This window comes from Anopheles funestus, chromosome 2RL (assembly GCF_943734845.2).
Source record: "Anopheles funestus chromosome 2RL, idAnoFuneDA-416_04, whole genome shotgun sequence".
Classification (NCBI taxonomy): Eukaryota; Metazoa; Arthropoda; class Insecta; order Diptera; family Culicidae; genus Anopheles; species Anopheles funestus.
This window is the reverse complement of record NC_064598.1, coordinates 20,087,578-20,100,958: the sequence shown is the minus strand read 5'-3', so window position 1 is coordinate 20,100,958 and position 13,381 is coordinate 20,087,578. Positions and strand designations below refer to the sequence as shown.

The 13,381-nt window shown below is 36.9% G+C and overlaps 2 protein-coding genes across 3 annotated transcripts in view; one reads left to right on the top strand and one right to left on the bottom strand.

Moving 5' to 3' along the window:
• The window catches only part of LOC125763117 (eukaryotic translation initiation factor 6), a 58,186-nt gene that overhangs the window by 19,176 nt on the left and 25,629 nt on the right, over window positions 1-13,381 (top strand). The gene's annotated exons all lie outside the window — the stretch shown is intronic.
• The window catches only part of LOC125763073 (neuropeptide SIFamide receptor-like), a 32,963-nt gene that overhangs the window by 17,572 nt on the left and 2,010 nt on the right, over window positions 1-13,381 (bottom strand). Inside the window, exon 1 of one of the 2 annotated variants that reach the window (XM_049425872.1) lies at window positions 12,585-13,144. The exons of the other annotated variant lie outside the window; for it this stretch is intronic. The gene's annotated coding sequence lies outside the window, so the exon portion shown is untranslated. Of the gene's footprint in view, window positions 1-12,584; window positions 13,145-13,381 lie in introns of those variants that run through there. 2 annotated transcript variants of the gene reach the window in all.

The window sequence follows — 13,381 nt, the reverse complement described above, 5'->3', positions numbered from 1 at the left end:
AATTACTCAAAAAAAAGCTAAGGCTATAGCGTTAGGAAATTTTCAAATTTATAGAATTTTTTTAAATATTTTTTATTCTTTTTTTATTTAAAGCGTTATTTGAGTGAATAGAAACTTATTTCAACAAATTTGCATTAAAATACATCAATTTATAAACTTTGCTAAATTTCCTCAAAAAAGCTAAGGCTACAGTATTAGGAAATTTTCAAATTTTTCGATATTTTTAATTTTTTTATTATTTTTAAAGCTATTTTAATTTAAAGCATTGTTTGAGTGAAAAGAAACTTATTTCAACCAATCCGCATTAAAATAAATCAATTTTCAAAATTTGGCAAAATTACTCAAAAAAAAGCTAAAGCTATAGCCATAGAAAATTTTCATGTTTTTAAATTTTTTTGGGAAATGTCCATGAAATGAAATTTTTTTCGAATTAACAGCCATTCTTCTGTTTTAAAAATAGTAATTACATTCACAATAATTATATACATAACGTAGGTTCTTTAAACAATAAAAAGGCAATCGATTTTTTTAAACTTTACAATACTTAATGACACTCAACCGATGTAATTTTTGAATTTGTATTTGTTTACCTTGTTATTGCCAGCAAAATGGAGCTATCCTGGCCGCCATTACAGAAAACTGTCGTGGCGTCAAGTCGCGCTTCAAACAGCGATTTTTCGCCGAAAACTACACGCGTAGCGTCTTTTCACAATATTTTTATGGAGTTTCGCAAAAAATTTCTGAATCGCATTCGCAAACGCGACAATTGCTAAGCGTTTAGTGACGGGGTAAGAAATAACCAATACATATCTATCACTTCTTCTTCTAATGTACCACTAAACTAAACTAAAGAGAAGTCTTGGTCTGGTATTTCTGGGATTCCTCAACATAATTTACTCGGCGCAGTATAGGCAGTCCTGCATATGGAGGTTTGTCCCGGTTGGGATTTGATCCCCGGTCATGTCGTGTAGAGTCTTTTACATTTGAATCGTGTCTAACGTCTTCTTCTAAGGGTGTCCATACTAATTGTTTACTAATCCTGTTACCATTTGTTTAGTTCTGTTTTCACAGAACTGTCAGAATAGCTGTCAAGATGAGATTCGAACTACAATTTTCGGCATGTTAGACTTATTATGGTTTAATGGTGCCTTTGATTTTTAAAGCTATTATTTCTTAAAATGTCCTTGAACCCTATCAACAACGTTAAGCTTTTTGTCATCAAACGTTAATGATAATTAATGCGATTGCTATAATGCAACGGTTTCGTTTTAAATTGTCCGCCTAAAATTGATCGCTTCGCCAGGAACACAATCGCCCAGGAGGAAGATTAGTATATTTCCAAGTAGCCAAGTAGCACGCACTTGGATAATTAATGTTTTGCTGCCAATAATAACAATCCATCTGTGTCCTTGAACCTCTAAACAACGGCAGTTCTGACGGAAGCAAAATGGCCACGGGCAGCTCCTTTTGCGATACACTTCAATTTCATCATTAGCCACCAGTACGGCTGGTAGGTGGTAGTCGTCGTGTTGTTTCCATCCTACGGGAAGATTTTCGGTGGCTAATTACGGAATCGGTAAATCACACCAATCCTTAATTTCCGGCGCTCGGTGTTAGTTTGGAAGCGTATCGACAGCCGGGTTTTTTTTTAATATGAGTTAGTCTTTTTTCTGTCTGCCTGTATGACTGTATGGTGGAATAATCTATGATTTGCTTTAGCCTAAGGAACTTACGAAATGGCCAATGTAAATGGATCATTTAATTGAGAGCTTTCATTGCCAGTTGCTGTGTTGTGGCGAAATAAAAGCGAGCGCATCGTTTACCATCGCTTGTTAGTCTATTCGGGAATGAGAGAGAGAAAGAGAGAGAGACGATATGCTTGAAGGAAACGTTATTGACTACAACGGAGAAGAAACTTTCACGCATCTCTAATTGATAGGCAATCCGAGTGAAAGCTAACTTAATTCTCTGTCACAGACGCCGAATTTTATGAATGCCGGATGTGGATGTGGTTTACATGGCAGTAGTTATCTGTACAACATACAGAGCAAACAATCAGCATTTACAGGGTGGGATCCGTACGCAAAGCGACATTAAAATTGCCTCACTTCCCATCGCTAGATAAGCATCAAAGTAAACAGTATTAACTTTGGCGTACCATTCACGGTTTCTATTTCCATGCGTTTGTCACCGAGATGGATGCGAAAAGCAACACTATCAATGGAACAACGTTATCAGTTACTGAATGAATCAAATGCTGGCAATAAGCGGGGCGTTATACACTGGTTGAAATAAATATAAGAGACAAAATTAGGTTTTTGATTTATCCTTGTAATTATCCCGCATGATTTATGCCAATTTGTTCCTGTGTAAGCATATAACAGGAAGTCCTACGGACGTCCTGCGGAAGTCTACGACTATAATGCTTTTAACAATAATGCAGCAATACTGTCTGGCACGATTTCACGTAAGCTGGTCAGAATCTTACCAAATCAAAATTTGTATGACAAAAAAGTAAATGTTAGCATTTGGCTAAGCTTTTTCGTGTCCTTGGCCGTTTCTTTGTTTTGGTCTTGATTTTTTTTTGGAAAAGATCTTTTTTTTGTCCAAAAAAGTGTTGTCAGTCTGAGCTCAGAGTTGGATTCAATTACCTCCAGTGAACTCTTGGCCTGGTCATGCCAATATACTACAATCTTCTTATGATACTTCTTGATGTAAGAATGATGACATGTAAATCTCCGTAAGTTCTTAAGGAAAAAGCATCACCTTTCGTTGATTGTCACACGTTGATGGGCTTTTTCTTGGGGAACATGACTTGGGAGTTGTGGACGTTAATGTCTATTATGCAGAACGTACTCGCTTCTCACACCTGTCGTTGCCATTCACAAATCAAGTAGATTTCATCGCGTTTCATAAGAATTTTCCGTCCTTTTTTGCGTATGGCAATCACCTGTCAGATGAGCTCGGTGTCCATTAACACTTTGGCATAACAATTGCAGCAATATATTTCTTCACCTTGCACGGTTAGGTAACTTTATCTTCGACCTTCAGACCCTTACAGTTCGACAGTTCGAGACTAAACTTCTGTATGAGGTTCTGGTCAGTCCCTAAAACTGAGATGACTTCAGATCGACTAAATCTAGAGAACTCGTAGTTATGACTGAGTAACTGATAACTCTATAAAAAATGGATAACTACAATAGAACTCATATGATAACCCTCAAAAATCAGTCGTTATTTTCATCATTTTCATCAAAAGTCGATGTTGTAAAGGTATCCAATCTAAACTAAACCAGTGTTCAGTGTACATTCAGCAGATTCTGCACTAGACAGGATTGTATAGACCAGTTAGGAATTCCAGAAAAAACACCCATCGTCTTTATACTTATAGCTGTCAGTGTTTGCAGAGCGTAGAGTTACCAAAAATAACACTCAACCCATCCCCATCGGAGAACTCGGTTTCGTTGTCATGACATTTAAAGAACCTTTTGAACTTCGAAACTGTTGCTATACGTTCCTTCAAAGACATTCGGCGTACGATTTCTTCTTTTTTTTTGCTGTCATGTTTTTCTGCCATGCTTCTCGTCGTTGATTGTTCAGCTGCGAAAGCCTGATGGAAGCCTATCAATTATCGGGCATTCGTCAAATTGAATAGACCTACTTACGGCCCGAAGCAATCTTCAACGGATAGTGTTTCCGGCGTGTGAGAAATTCGTGTGAGACGCACGTCTTTTGTGCTTCTCGTTTTCCACAAGCGGAAATAGATTTGAACGCATGGGAATTCAATGAATTTAGAAGAGTAATGTTTGTTTCTTTGCAATATAACAAACAAAGGGGAAGATTAAAGGGGTTTGTGTGTGTGTGATTGATGAAACGATGATGACAGATTTATTATAAATTAATATTAACTCAAAAGAGGCAAAACTATTATTATAATTCGTACTTAGTGCAAGACACGAGGACTTACATTCAGTTTCTTCCTTTTGAAAAATGCTGTCGGCAGCATAAGAAAACAGAACCGAAAGATAACAGAAACGGTTTTCGGGATCCACTTTTTTTTCATTAAATAAACAAAAGCATTTGAATTGTTTAGAGGGCCACACATGTTCAAAAACAAATGGAGGTAAAATCCACGTGAATCCAGGACCAAGATGGGGAAAAAACACTTACACACACACAAATATAAAAACAGGATGAAAACTTTCTCCCATTTATGGTGCAACGTTATGGAGTAGTGTACACACAGCGTGAAGTATATGATAGAGCATTGTTAAATGCAAGGAAGGAAGAGAAAAAAAGGCATATCGTTTCTACCGGGATGTTTCCCTTTTTTCCGGTTGAAATGCGAAATGTGACCGTAGAATGTGGAAATAAATGTTTCCGCCAAAAAAAAAAAAAGAAAAAAATCCCCCCAGCATCGTGTGCTAGTGTGTCCTGGATGGTTGTGTATCTTATCTACCATTTCCCACAACCCATAACATTTCTTTTAGCTGGTTCTTTTCTTTTTCCTTTCCTTGGATCGTAAAACATCATAAAGCAGATTTTTTTTTTCGTCAGCTCTACTACGGTCAACTACTACGGTACAGTAAACGAAACGAAATGAAACAAAAAAAAAGAGGGAGACAAAAAAAAAGAAAAATCAGAAGGTAAAACCGTTGACTTATTTCGTTGGGATGAAATGTTTTTTTTTTGATGCGGTTTTATTTTGGCTAGGCTGTTATCAGGCCGCGGTACCCCGGACAGACAGAGTGAATTTAATTAGAGCGAATGAAGAGGGAACATAATGCAACCGTTGTTAGACAACTTTTTTGGCCGTGGAACGCAGATGATCGGATGGCTTTCGTTTGACGATTATGGTGCCGAAGATGATGAAATGGGTAGCAGCAGCTTTAAGTGTGGTCTTAGATGGTTCGGTTGGGGAGGACCCTCAGCTTTGCCTGGAATGCGTTACTGAGATTCCTTCGGGTGTAGTTAAGGTTGTGTGCGGACGATTCGCTTTTTTTCGCACACCTTCCGTACCGATTTGTTTTATTCGTTTCGCTGTGTGAGGTTTAAGATGGGAAGGCAAAAAAGTATTATGAAGAAAAAAAGGGCAAATAAACGAATCGGAAATGTAGTAGATAGATGAAGAAAAAAAACACATCTTTCGTTTACCTTTCTGTCGTGGAATCTGAAACCGAAAGGTGTAAAGACCACATGAAGCGGGCGGGAAGGAGCTGTGAGTCACTAGAATCAATTTTCTCACAAAAAAGAGAGAGGGAAAAAACCTTTCCATCTATCGAATTGAATGATTCGGATAAGCTGCAGGAATGTCGTGCAGGAATGGCAGCATAGAACCTGGTTTAGCTTTTTGGCCCCCGTTTCGGCAGTTTTGCCACTTCGTGTAATCAATGCAGCGAAGATTTATAGCCTTTTTATTCATCCCCAATACCGAAAAGGTGTTGTAACCGATCGCACCGGTTGAAATCTGTACTGGCTTGCCGATATGTTGCGTTTCTTTTTACCAATTTTCGGAAACCAAAAATGTTTGCGGTAAGGAAAGGAATGCTTTGTGCAAAGAAAATGGAAATATTTGCCCGTTTTTAGAAATATTTCTAACACTTCACATTTTTGGCGGGAAAATTTTCCCATTTCCCAACCTTTTTGGGAAGGGGAAAATTGTATCAAAGTAAAATGTGATTAATTAGACCCTTCCGCTTGTGCGTTAATAGAGTTTTGTGGCTACGAGACCGGATACGGCCTCATGATGGCCATTAACAGTGCTTTGCCTGCGCAGTATTCATCGCCGTTTGCGGGCGAGTGCCTTGGGTAAAGATTTGATAAACGAACACGCTGCCTGGGGTGTACGGAGTAGCCTACCAAGTGTGTTGAAGTGATTATGAATAATTTAGTTGCAAAAGAAACAGAACCGTGGGGCTATTCAATCGTTGAAAAGAAAATATGAAAATGAATTTGAAAATGAAAACTTTCTCCATTATTATTTATTTACTTTTTATTTAAATAAGAAAGTTAATATTTCACAAAACACATGATTCATAATGAAATAAACATTATGTTTAATTGTGAATAAATAACAAATGGACTGCAGTAACTTTTTTATAAGAACAATTTTGATAAGAAAGCCTTAAATAGTAGAAAATAAATAAGCACGATTTTAGAACAAAAAAGATAATCACATAAGCTTTTGCCTCAATGCTTTGAAACAGGATGCAGGATAATTTAATGGTAATTAAAAACATGTTTTTCTCCATCGTGACTAAGCACGTGCAGGTTGCGCACGTGTTACGGAAACCCGCCAAGGGCTTTCAACAATCAGAGCATTACTGTGCTATAGTGAAGCACCTATTTTTTTCATTAATGTTGATTAGAAGATGTGATAGAAGCAAGGTTTGTTAGCACTTTCAAAATGTGGATAAATACTTTTGTCTTAAATTTTATGTTAAAAGTTTTGTTTCGGCCATGTTTTGAAACAAAATGGAGATTATACTCCTTAAGCTTATTGGAAAATAAATTGGTTTTTAGATAAACAAAAAATAATACTTCATACATTAAATAGAAATAGTTCCCATTTACAAGCATATGCAAGAATGAAAGTAAATAAATTTCTTCGTAAACTCAATAATGGAAGTCCTTTCTTCAAAGCTGGTTTAAACAAGCCGAATTTGCGACATCCTCACCTATTTTTTTTAATATCAAAACTCTAAAAATTTCAAATACATAGAAGAAACACATTTAAATTTAGCACTGGCAATGTCGTATTTTTAAATTTTTCAATAACTCTCAAAATGTCAAATGTTTAAACAGGAAAGAAAAAAACCTATACCTCATTGAAAATTATTCTTAACTTTGGGTCGAATAAAAATACTAAAAAGTTGTTCCGGGTGTGTTTTCGCAAGACGACAACGAGTTTTCTCCTCGGGCAAAAACTTTCGTTCTTTGCCGGTATATTGATTTGACATTTTTACCACACATTCTTCACAACTCTATGTTTTGAGAAAAATGTAACAAAACGATTGTATATCTTCGAGCAAAGTAAATGATTGCGCAAAAATATATCATATTGTGAGAACTTTTCCGCATCCCAAATATTGCGGTGTTGATTGATATAATTTTTTATGCTTTATAGCATCAACATTTTTTCACCATCGAAGGAAATGTTATTCTGCGTGGTAATACCGATGAGTGTTTCACTTAAGCGAATCGCCTTTTTTGATGGACCCTAGCTCATATCAAGATGGTAATGAAATAGTCTGTCAAGCGTAAACTAAACTTTTTGCCAATTTGCTTCGACCGTACCTCCGGCTACCCAAAAAACAGTGTCCCGTGAACTAATGTAAACATAAATATCTCATCCTGATCGAGTGAGTGAAATTTTATTGAAACCTTAGCCTCAACTTTACCCGCCGAAGGTTTGCGCCGAATTGGAAGTCGCCGGTTTGATAAACAGTGCGGAAGTGGAAAATCAATTCCATCTTTCCATCGGCGAGACCAACAAGAAATGGCGCTCTCTGGCTGCGTTCTGCACGGTGGCTTTCCGTCAGTTTAATCGTTAAGCTTGCCCTGCTTCCTGGGAGGGGAAAAAGCTTTCTACGGTTGGTTGCTATCAGTTGGAAAGGAAAGGTCCCACCAAGGAAAGGAAAACAATTTTTAGAGGAGTTAGATCGAAATATCGATACGCGTCAGGACGGAAGTATCAGAACCCGAAATAGGTTCGTGTGTTCTTTAACGTTAAAATGTGTTCACCACCTCCGCCCGTACGATATCCGACCGGGGTAATGATGCTTACGATTTTACGGGCCCAATTTCGATGTACAAAACTCCAGACATTCCAGCTTGTGCTTTAGTGAAGCGATGTGGGAAAAATTAAGTATTAACATGAAACAACCAGCAACGCGCGCACGTTTCATCACGGAAACATAACAGAAACGGCCACTCGGTACGCTTAACGGTTGCGATAAATTGCACGAAACACGACAGTTCGTGTACGTGGAACTTGTCGGTTAGATAGCAGAGAGCCTTATCGTTATCTGCTTGTCGCCGCATGTGCGTTGTAATGTAATGTAACGCGAACAAATTTATCTCTAATGGCATAACTTGTCCAATCAGACAACGGCAGGATAAGATGACTGACAAGGATATTGTCTCCTCGTCATGCACAACATGGCTGAACGGATGTGGTGAAGTTGAACTAAACCTGAAGCCACATTTACATTGCCGTACTGATGAACGGATTTGTGTATTGTTATTATCGTAATATTTCCAGCAAAATCTATCTTTTCATTCTCTCAGCATCTTGATTATTTTGTTGGTAAGATTAAACATTACTTAAAGCACAAGTAGAAGATTAGATTCAAGAGGAAAAAATTAAATTTTTAATATCCAAACCATAAAATGGAAACACAGCAACGTAAGGCATTAAGGCAAACGATAAGCTTAGGATCTAAAGAGTTTATTTTTATTGTAAAATATAAAAAAAGAATTTCTGTTTTGAATGGTTTATTTGAAATAACGTTTAGTGTTACAATTTTTCTTTATAATACGAATAACGAATAATAAATTTAAGTATGTAAAGTATCCATTTCTATGACACTGAAAGCAGCGCATGAGTGTTCCGCTGAAACGATTATTGGGCTATTTAACTAACTATTTAAATATTTAAAAGAGTTTAAATCTTCATCTAAACAATTTGGAATGAAAAGTTTTATTCTTATTAAAGATTTGTCGTAGCTCATAATTGCTGTTGCGATGGCGGTGTGGATCTGTGTTTGGTCTAACGCACTGAAAGCTGTAGTTCGAATCTCATCTGGCCCTCCTTCGCCCGGCCTCCTTCGTAGGGGGAATTGTTATGGTAAAAAAATATGTGATGAGCCAATTTTTACATGTTTTCTAACTTCATATATGACAGGCATGACCTAGTAGTTTTTATTGTTAAATCATGAAAAAAAAGATTCACATAAAAAAAATAAAAAAAAAACTTTCATGATAAAGAAGGTATGAGGAAAATTCATACCTTTTAACCACTATCGATCGGACGTCATACAAAATAAATGGCCAAACCTTTTTCAATAGGACAAAATCTCACTCGAGAGAAAGCTGTTGGGAAAGGTGGGAAATTTCGAATTTCATATGAAATGACGTGGGTTCATGTGATTGAACGTTTGCCTATATGATCAATCGTTGGCCGATACTGGTACAGCTTTAGGTAGCGATTTAACCGGGCCTGCATATTTACCTCACCATTTTGAAGGGATAAAGCACATTGTCCGTGTTTTCTGTACAATCGACACACGGGGTACAGCTCGTTACCAAGTGGATGATGTGTTTGGTTCGAAGTAGAATGGGTTTAGTGAATGCTGGATTAGCTTTACTCGTGCGGAGGATGCGTGTAGACACATTTCACCACATGATACAGGGAGGAGTCATATATTTGTGTAAATGTTGCTTCTGTTCGTTGATGTGGCGCTGGCAGTATGTTGCCATAACATGCCCGTCGGTGATAGCATGGTGGTACGTTTTGTTTGTTGTGCGAAGAAAACCGAACAATTGTGAACCAAAAAAAAATCGAAGCAATTTTTGTCATGTTTTTTTTTATTCACCCAGAACGGCCGTATTTCAATATTTTTGTTATCTTTAGAGCTATAAAAAAAATATAAAAAAGAAAAATATAAAAAAATGAATGAGTTGGAAAAAACATCTTTAAAAAACGCATTAAATGTGTCGTGTTTTCCCCCGTTTTTTAGCACACGAAACTTAAGAAGCGATACAGCGTCTTTTGATAAAAGACAAAAGAAATGTGCCCTGGGTTATTTCGTTGTCTGTGACGTTGAATTTTTTTCTTCAGTTTATACATTCTCAAGGACTGTCATAAACATTGAATAGTATAAGTTTCATATCTTTCCTGTCTACAGCGCGATGTCGTTTGGATTAATGTTCAAATTAAATATCAAACGCAGCGTATTTTCTTTAATGGCTGTAATACGCGCAAGTATGTTTTAAAATATGCGTATGTAAGAAAGAAAGAGAGAGGCTACGGAAGAAGAAAAAAAAAGGATAGAAATACGTATTACTTCCAAAGAGCGCATTTCATTAGAGGTTGTCATAGCGAAACATTAAACGGTCTGAAAGCTTTAAATTGAGAATGGAACAGAAAAGCTCTTAATCAATCATCAAACGTTTGAAATATATTTTTACACATAATACAAATGAGTTAAATTTGATATCCTACATTAAATAAAGAGAAAAAAAGGTATAGTTATAATGATTTGTGTGAATTGAAATTACACCAATCAACTTATAAAGAAAATCTTTCCAATTAAAATTTAAAGAATTTCAAATCAAATCTTATATCTCAAATATTTACAACAAAGTGAAAAAATGAAAAATTTTACACAGAGAACAAAGTAAAAGTGAGGTTTAGCAAAAAAAAAACATTGAAACATAATCGACACGCAAACATCATTTGCAAAAATCCAAACCAAACTGTAATAAACAATGAAGGATTTTAATTTTTTTTTCGTCCCATTTTCTTCCAGCATTCCAACTTACAACGCGGCTTAATCGTTCGGAGTAAGAACATACATTAAAATAATTGCCAAAAACTTTGCCCTTTTTTCCTACGCACCCAATAACGCCCCAAAAACACGTCATGTGTTCGTCGGAAAAAGGCTTTTCACACCCGCTGTATTTTGAGGGAAGTTGGGGTTTTTTCCGGAAAAATGTTTTGCCACATGGTGGAAATGCAATTTGAAGTGAAAGTGCTAGAAGTTAAAAGTGCTTTATTCGCTAAAAAGTTTTTTTTTTTTGGAAACTTTTGTCTTGATTTATGCCTTTCGTAGGATGAATTTGTTGAATTATTAATCGTTTTGTTTGGTTTTTTTTTTATTTCAAACTTTTTTTATTTATTTTTTTAGTGTCATTCAGATAATAATGTCAGTTAATTCGTTACACACGCAAAGCATCAGTTGGTGCGCTTAATCCTTCACATTAAGTTCCATCTGGCTCCAATGGAAAGGCTTTTGAACTTTATATAATCAAAAAAAAAGGAAATAACTCCAATACTGTCACTACACAACTCTCGCTGTGTGGCAGTTGCATGCACAAGTAGGATGAAAAACTTACGTTTTAGAACGAGTTGTTTTCCATCTTTTCCCCCGCTCCCGTTTTGCGTTAACGGTACAAGAGTGGCAATCAAGCAGCTTAATAATGTCGGTAGCTTACCACCAGTAGACTTACATTTAACGTGGTTGAGAAGTGTCAGATAAAATCGGGGTCAAGCATATTGTTTTGTTCGTTCGTATACCGTAATGTACCGGAGTTTGATCGCGGAACCAGACCATCACCTGAACCGATGCTGAAGAAGGAAAAGCTTTGGAACGGTTAGGCTTTAAATTCTTTTCACACACATACACACCCACACACCCACACAACCCAGGGACAAAGTAAAAACACTTGGGAGGTGTATCTCAGGACATTTGGTATTCGGTCGAATTAATGGCTTTATTTATGCGCAACGAAATAAGAATGAAGAAAGATTATGACAATAACAACTGATTGTGACATATTTTACCCAAGGTAGCAAATGACACCTAAAACGGAAGAGCTTTCACAAAGTTAGTGATTTATTTTATTGCCTTGTGCGTTTAGAAATGGTGGCGAAAGTGTGTGGCGTGTTGCTCGCCAATCTCGCAAAATACTGGTATGGAGTGTGCTTTAGTTCGGGCTTTTACAAGTACCCAATTCATACCAATACACGGTAAATAGCATTCACAATTAAAATACTTGTTACATAGACAGATTACACTTTTATTACATAGGCGTAACCTTCTTCGGGAGGTTGACAATTCTACTGCCTACCAGCAAACAAACGAATGTTTGAATTAAACTTTGTCTTTTAAAAAAGGCACGACAAAATGGCAACCATACAGGAGGCAGTATGTACAATTCACCAGAAGGCCCAGAATGTAATGTGAAACTTTGTGCTTTGGAAGAATTGACACACGACACGACATTCCGTTGCTCTCATGCAAATATTCATCAGTCTGGTTCGTGGGACGCCTACGCCGGTCGATGAAACGAGGCGGAATGAAGGCATTTTCCATCCATTGTTGCTTTTTAAATCAGAGGAGAGAGCCGCATGTAGTCGGGGCTAGCGCGGGGATGGACTTTGGAGATGATTTTTGGTGTAACTGTAACCGAAGGATTCCATAGAAATGCGCTGACTAGCTATTTGGTGACTTATGAATTCGTGATTGGTTCGCGAAAAACGTTAATACACGGCTTGATTAGAATACATTTCATTAAACTTATTTGCAAAATGAAAAAATTGCTCATATTTAAAGGATTTGGTGCGTTAGGGTTTTTATAAAAAATTATAAAAAAATTTACAACAAAATTCTATACAAAAAAATTGTAACTAATTTAATATAATTTAACACAATCAATATGCTTCTCGTATGTCTCAGCCGTAAATTTTAGGAAAAAAATAAAAAAAAGTGTTTTTATCTGATGTCTTTTGTTAGATAACTTTTCATTTGTCACTTAATCTAGCACAAATTACACTAACATAAATTTACACTCTCTTTTACCTTCATGTATTGTTAAATCCATGTTGCAGCTCTGGAGATTTATATTATTATCCTTGATGTAGAGGAAAATGGTTAAATATTCCTCCTATAATATACGAACACTTTGTGTAATTTTATATCAATTTATAATAATTTTTATTTGCATTCATGATTGAAGGTAGCAAAAAGTCACCACAGGGAAAAATTCCACCCTGCTTTCGTATGGGAATAGAACACACATTTCACGTGTTTGCACCATTAGACACAAAATTTTTTTGAATAAAACTATCTTTTGTAAAGCTTGCAATAGTAACGCTGCAATTTGCTGCTTTGCTGCACGCACAAATATCCAACGTAAAAAGTGATGCACCACCCACCACTAATCTGTCCACTGTTTCCGTTAAGTTTTGTCTTTTCATTCACATGCTGTGAAACTTTCCGTCGGACAAACAACGCTTTTCGTCTGCCGTACGGAAAAAAAGGCAACGCGACCCGAGCACGCTTCCGTTCACGTTGAAATCGAACGTTGAAATGAAAGTGAAAATTCTACCGCGAGTCGGTCGTCGGTGGTTGCTCCCGGACGATGGAGACGCGCAGGGGGTGCAAAAAGGGCGGAAAAAAGCTTGCGTCAAAAGCGTTAAAAAGAAAACACCGACGACGCGAAAGCTCTCTCTCTCTCTCTCGCTCTCCCCGGCATTCGTTTTGCCGGTTCGGGTCCGGATGTAAGTGTCTGTGTGTGCGGAGGATGTAGTTTTTGTTTGGGGCGTTTTTCTTCACTGGCCCGATATGTTGATACCGGCGTAGTGCAAAGGACGCTC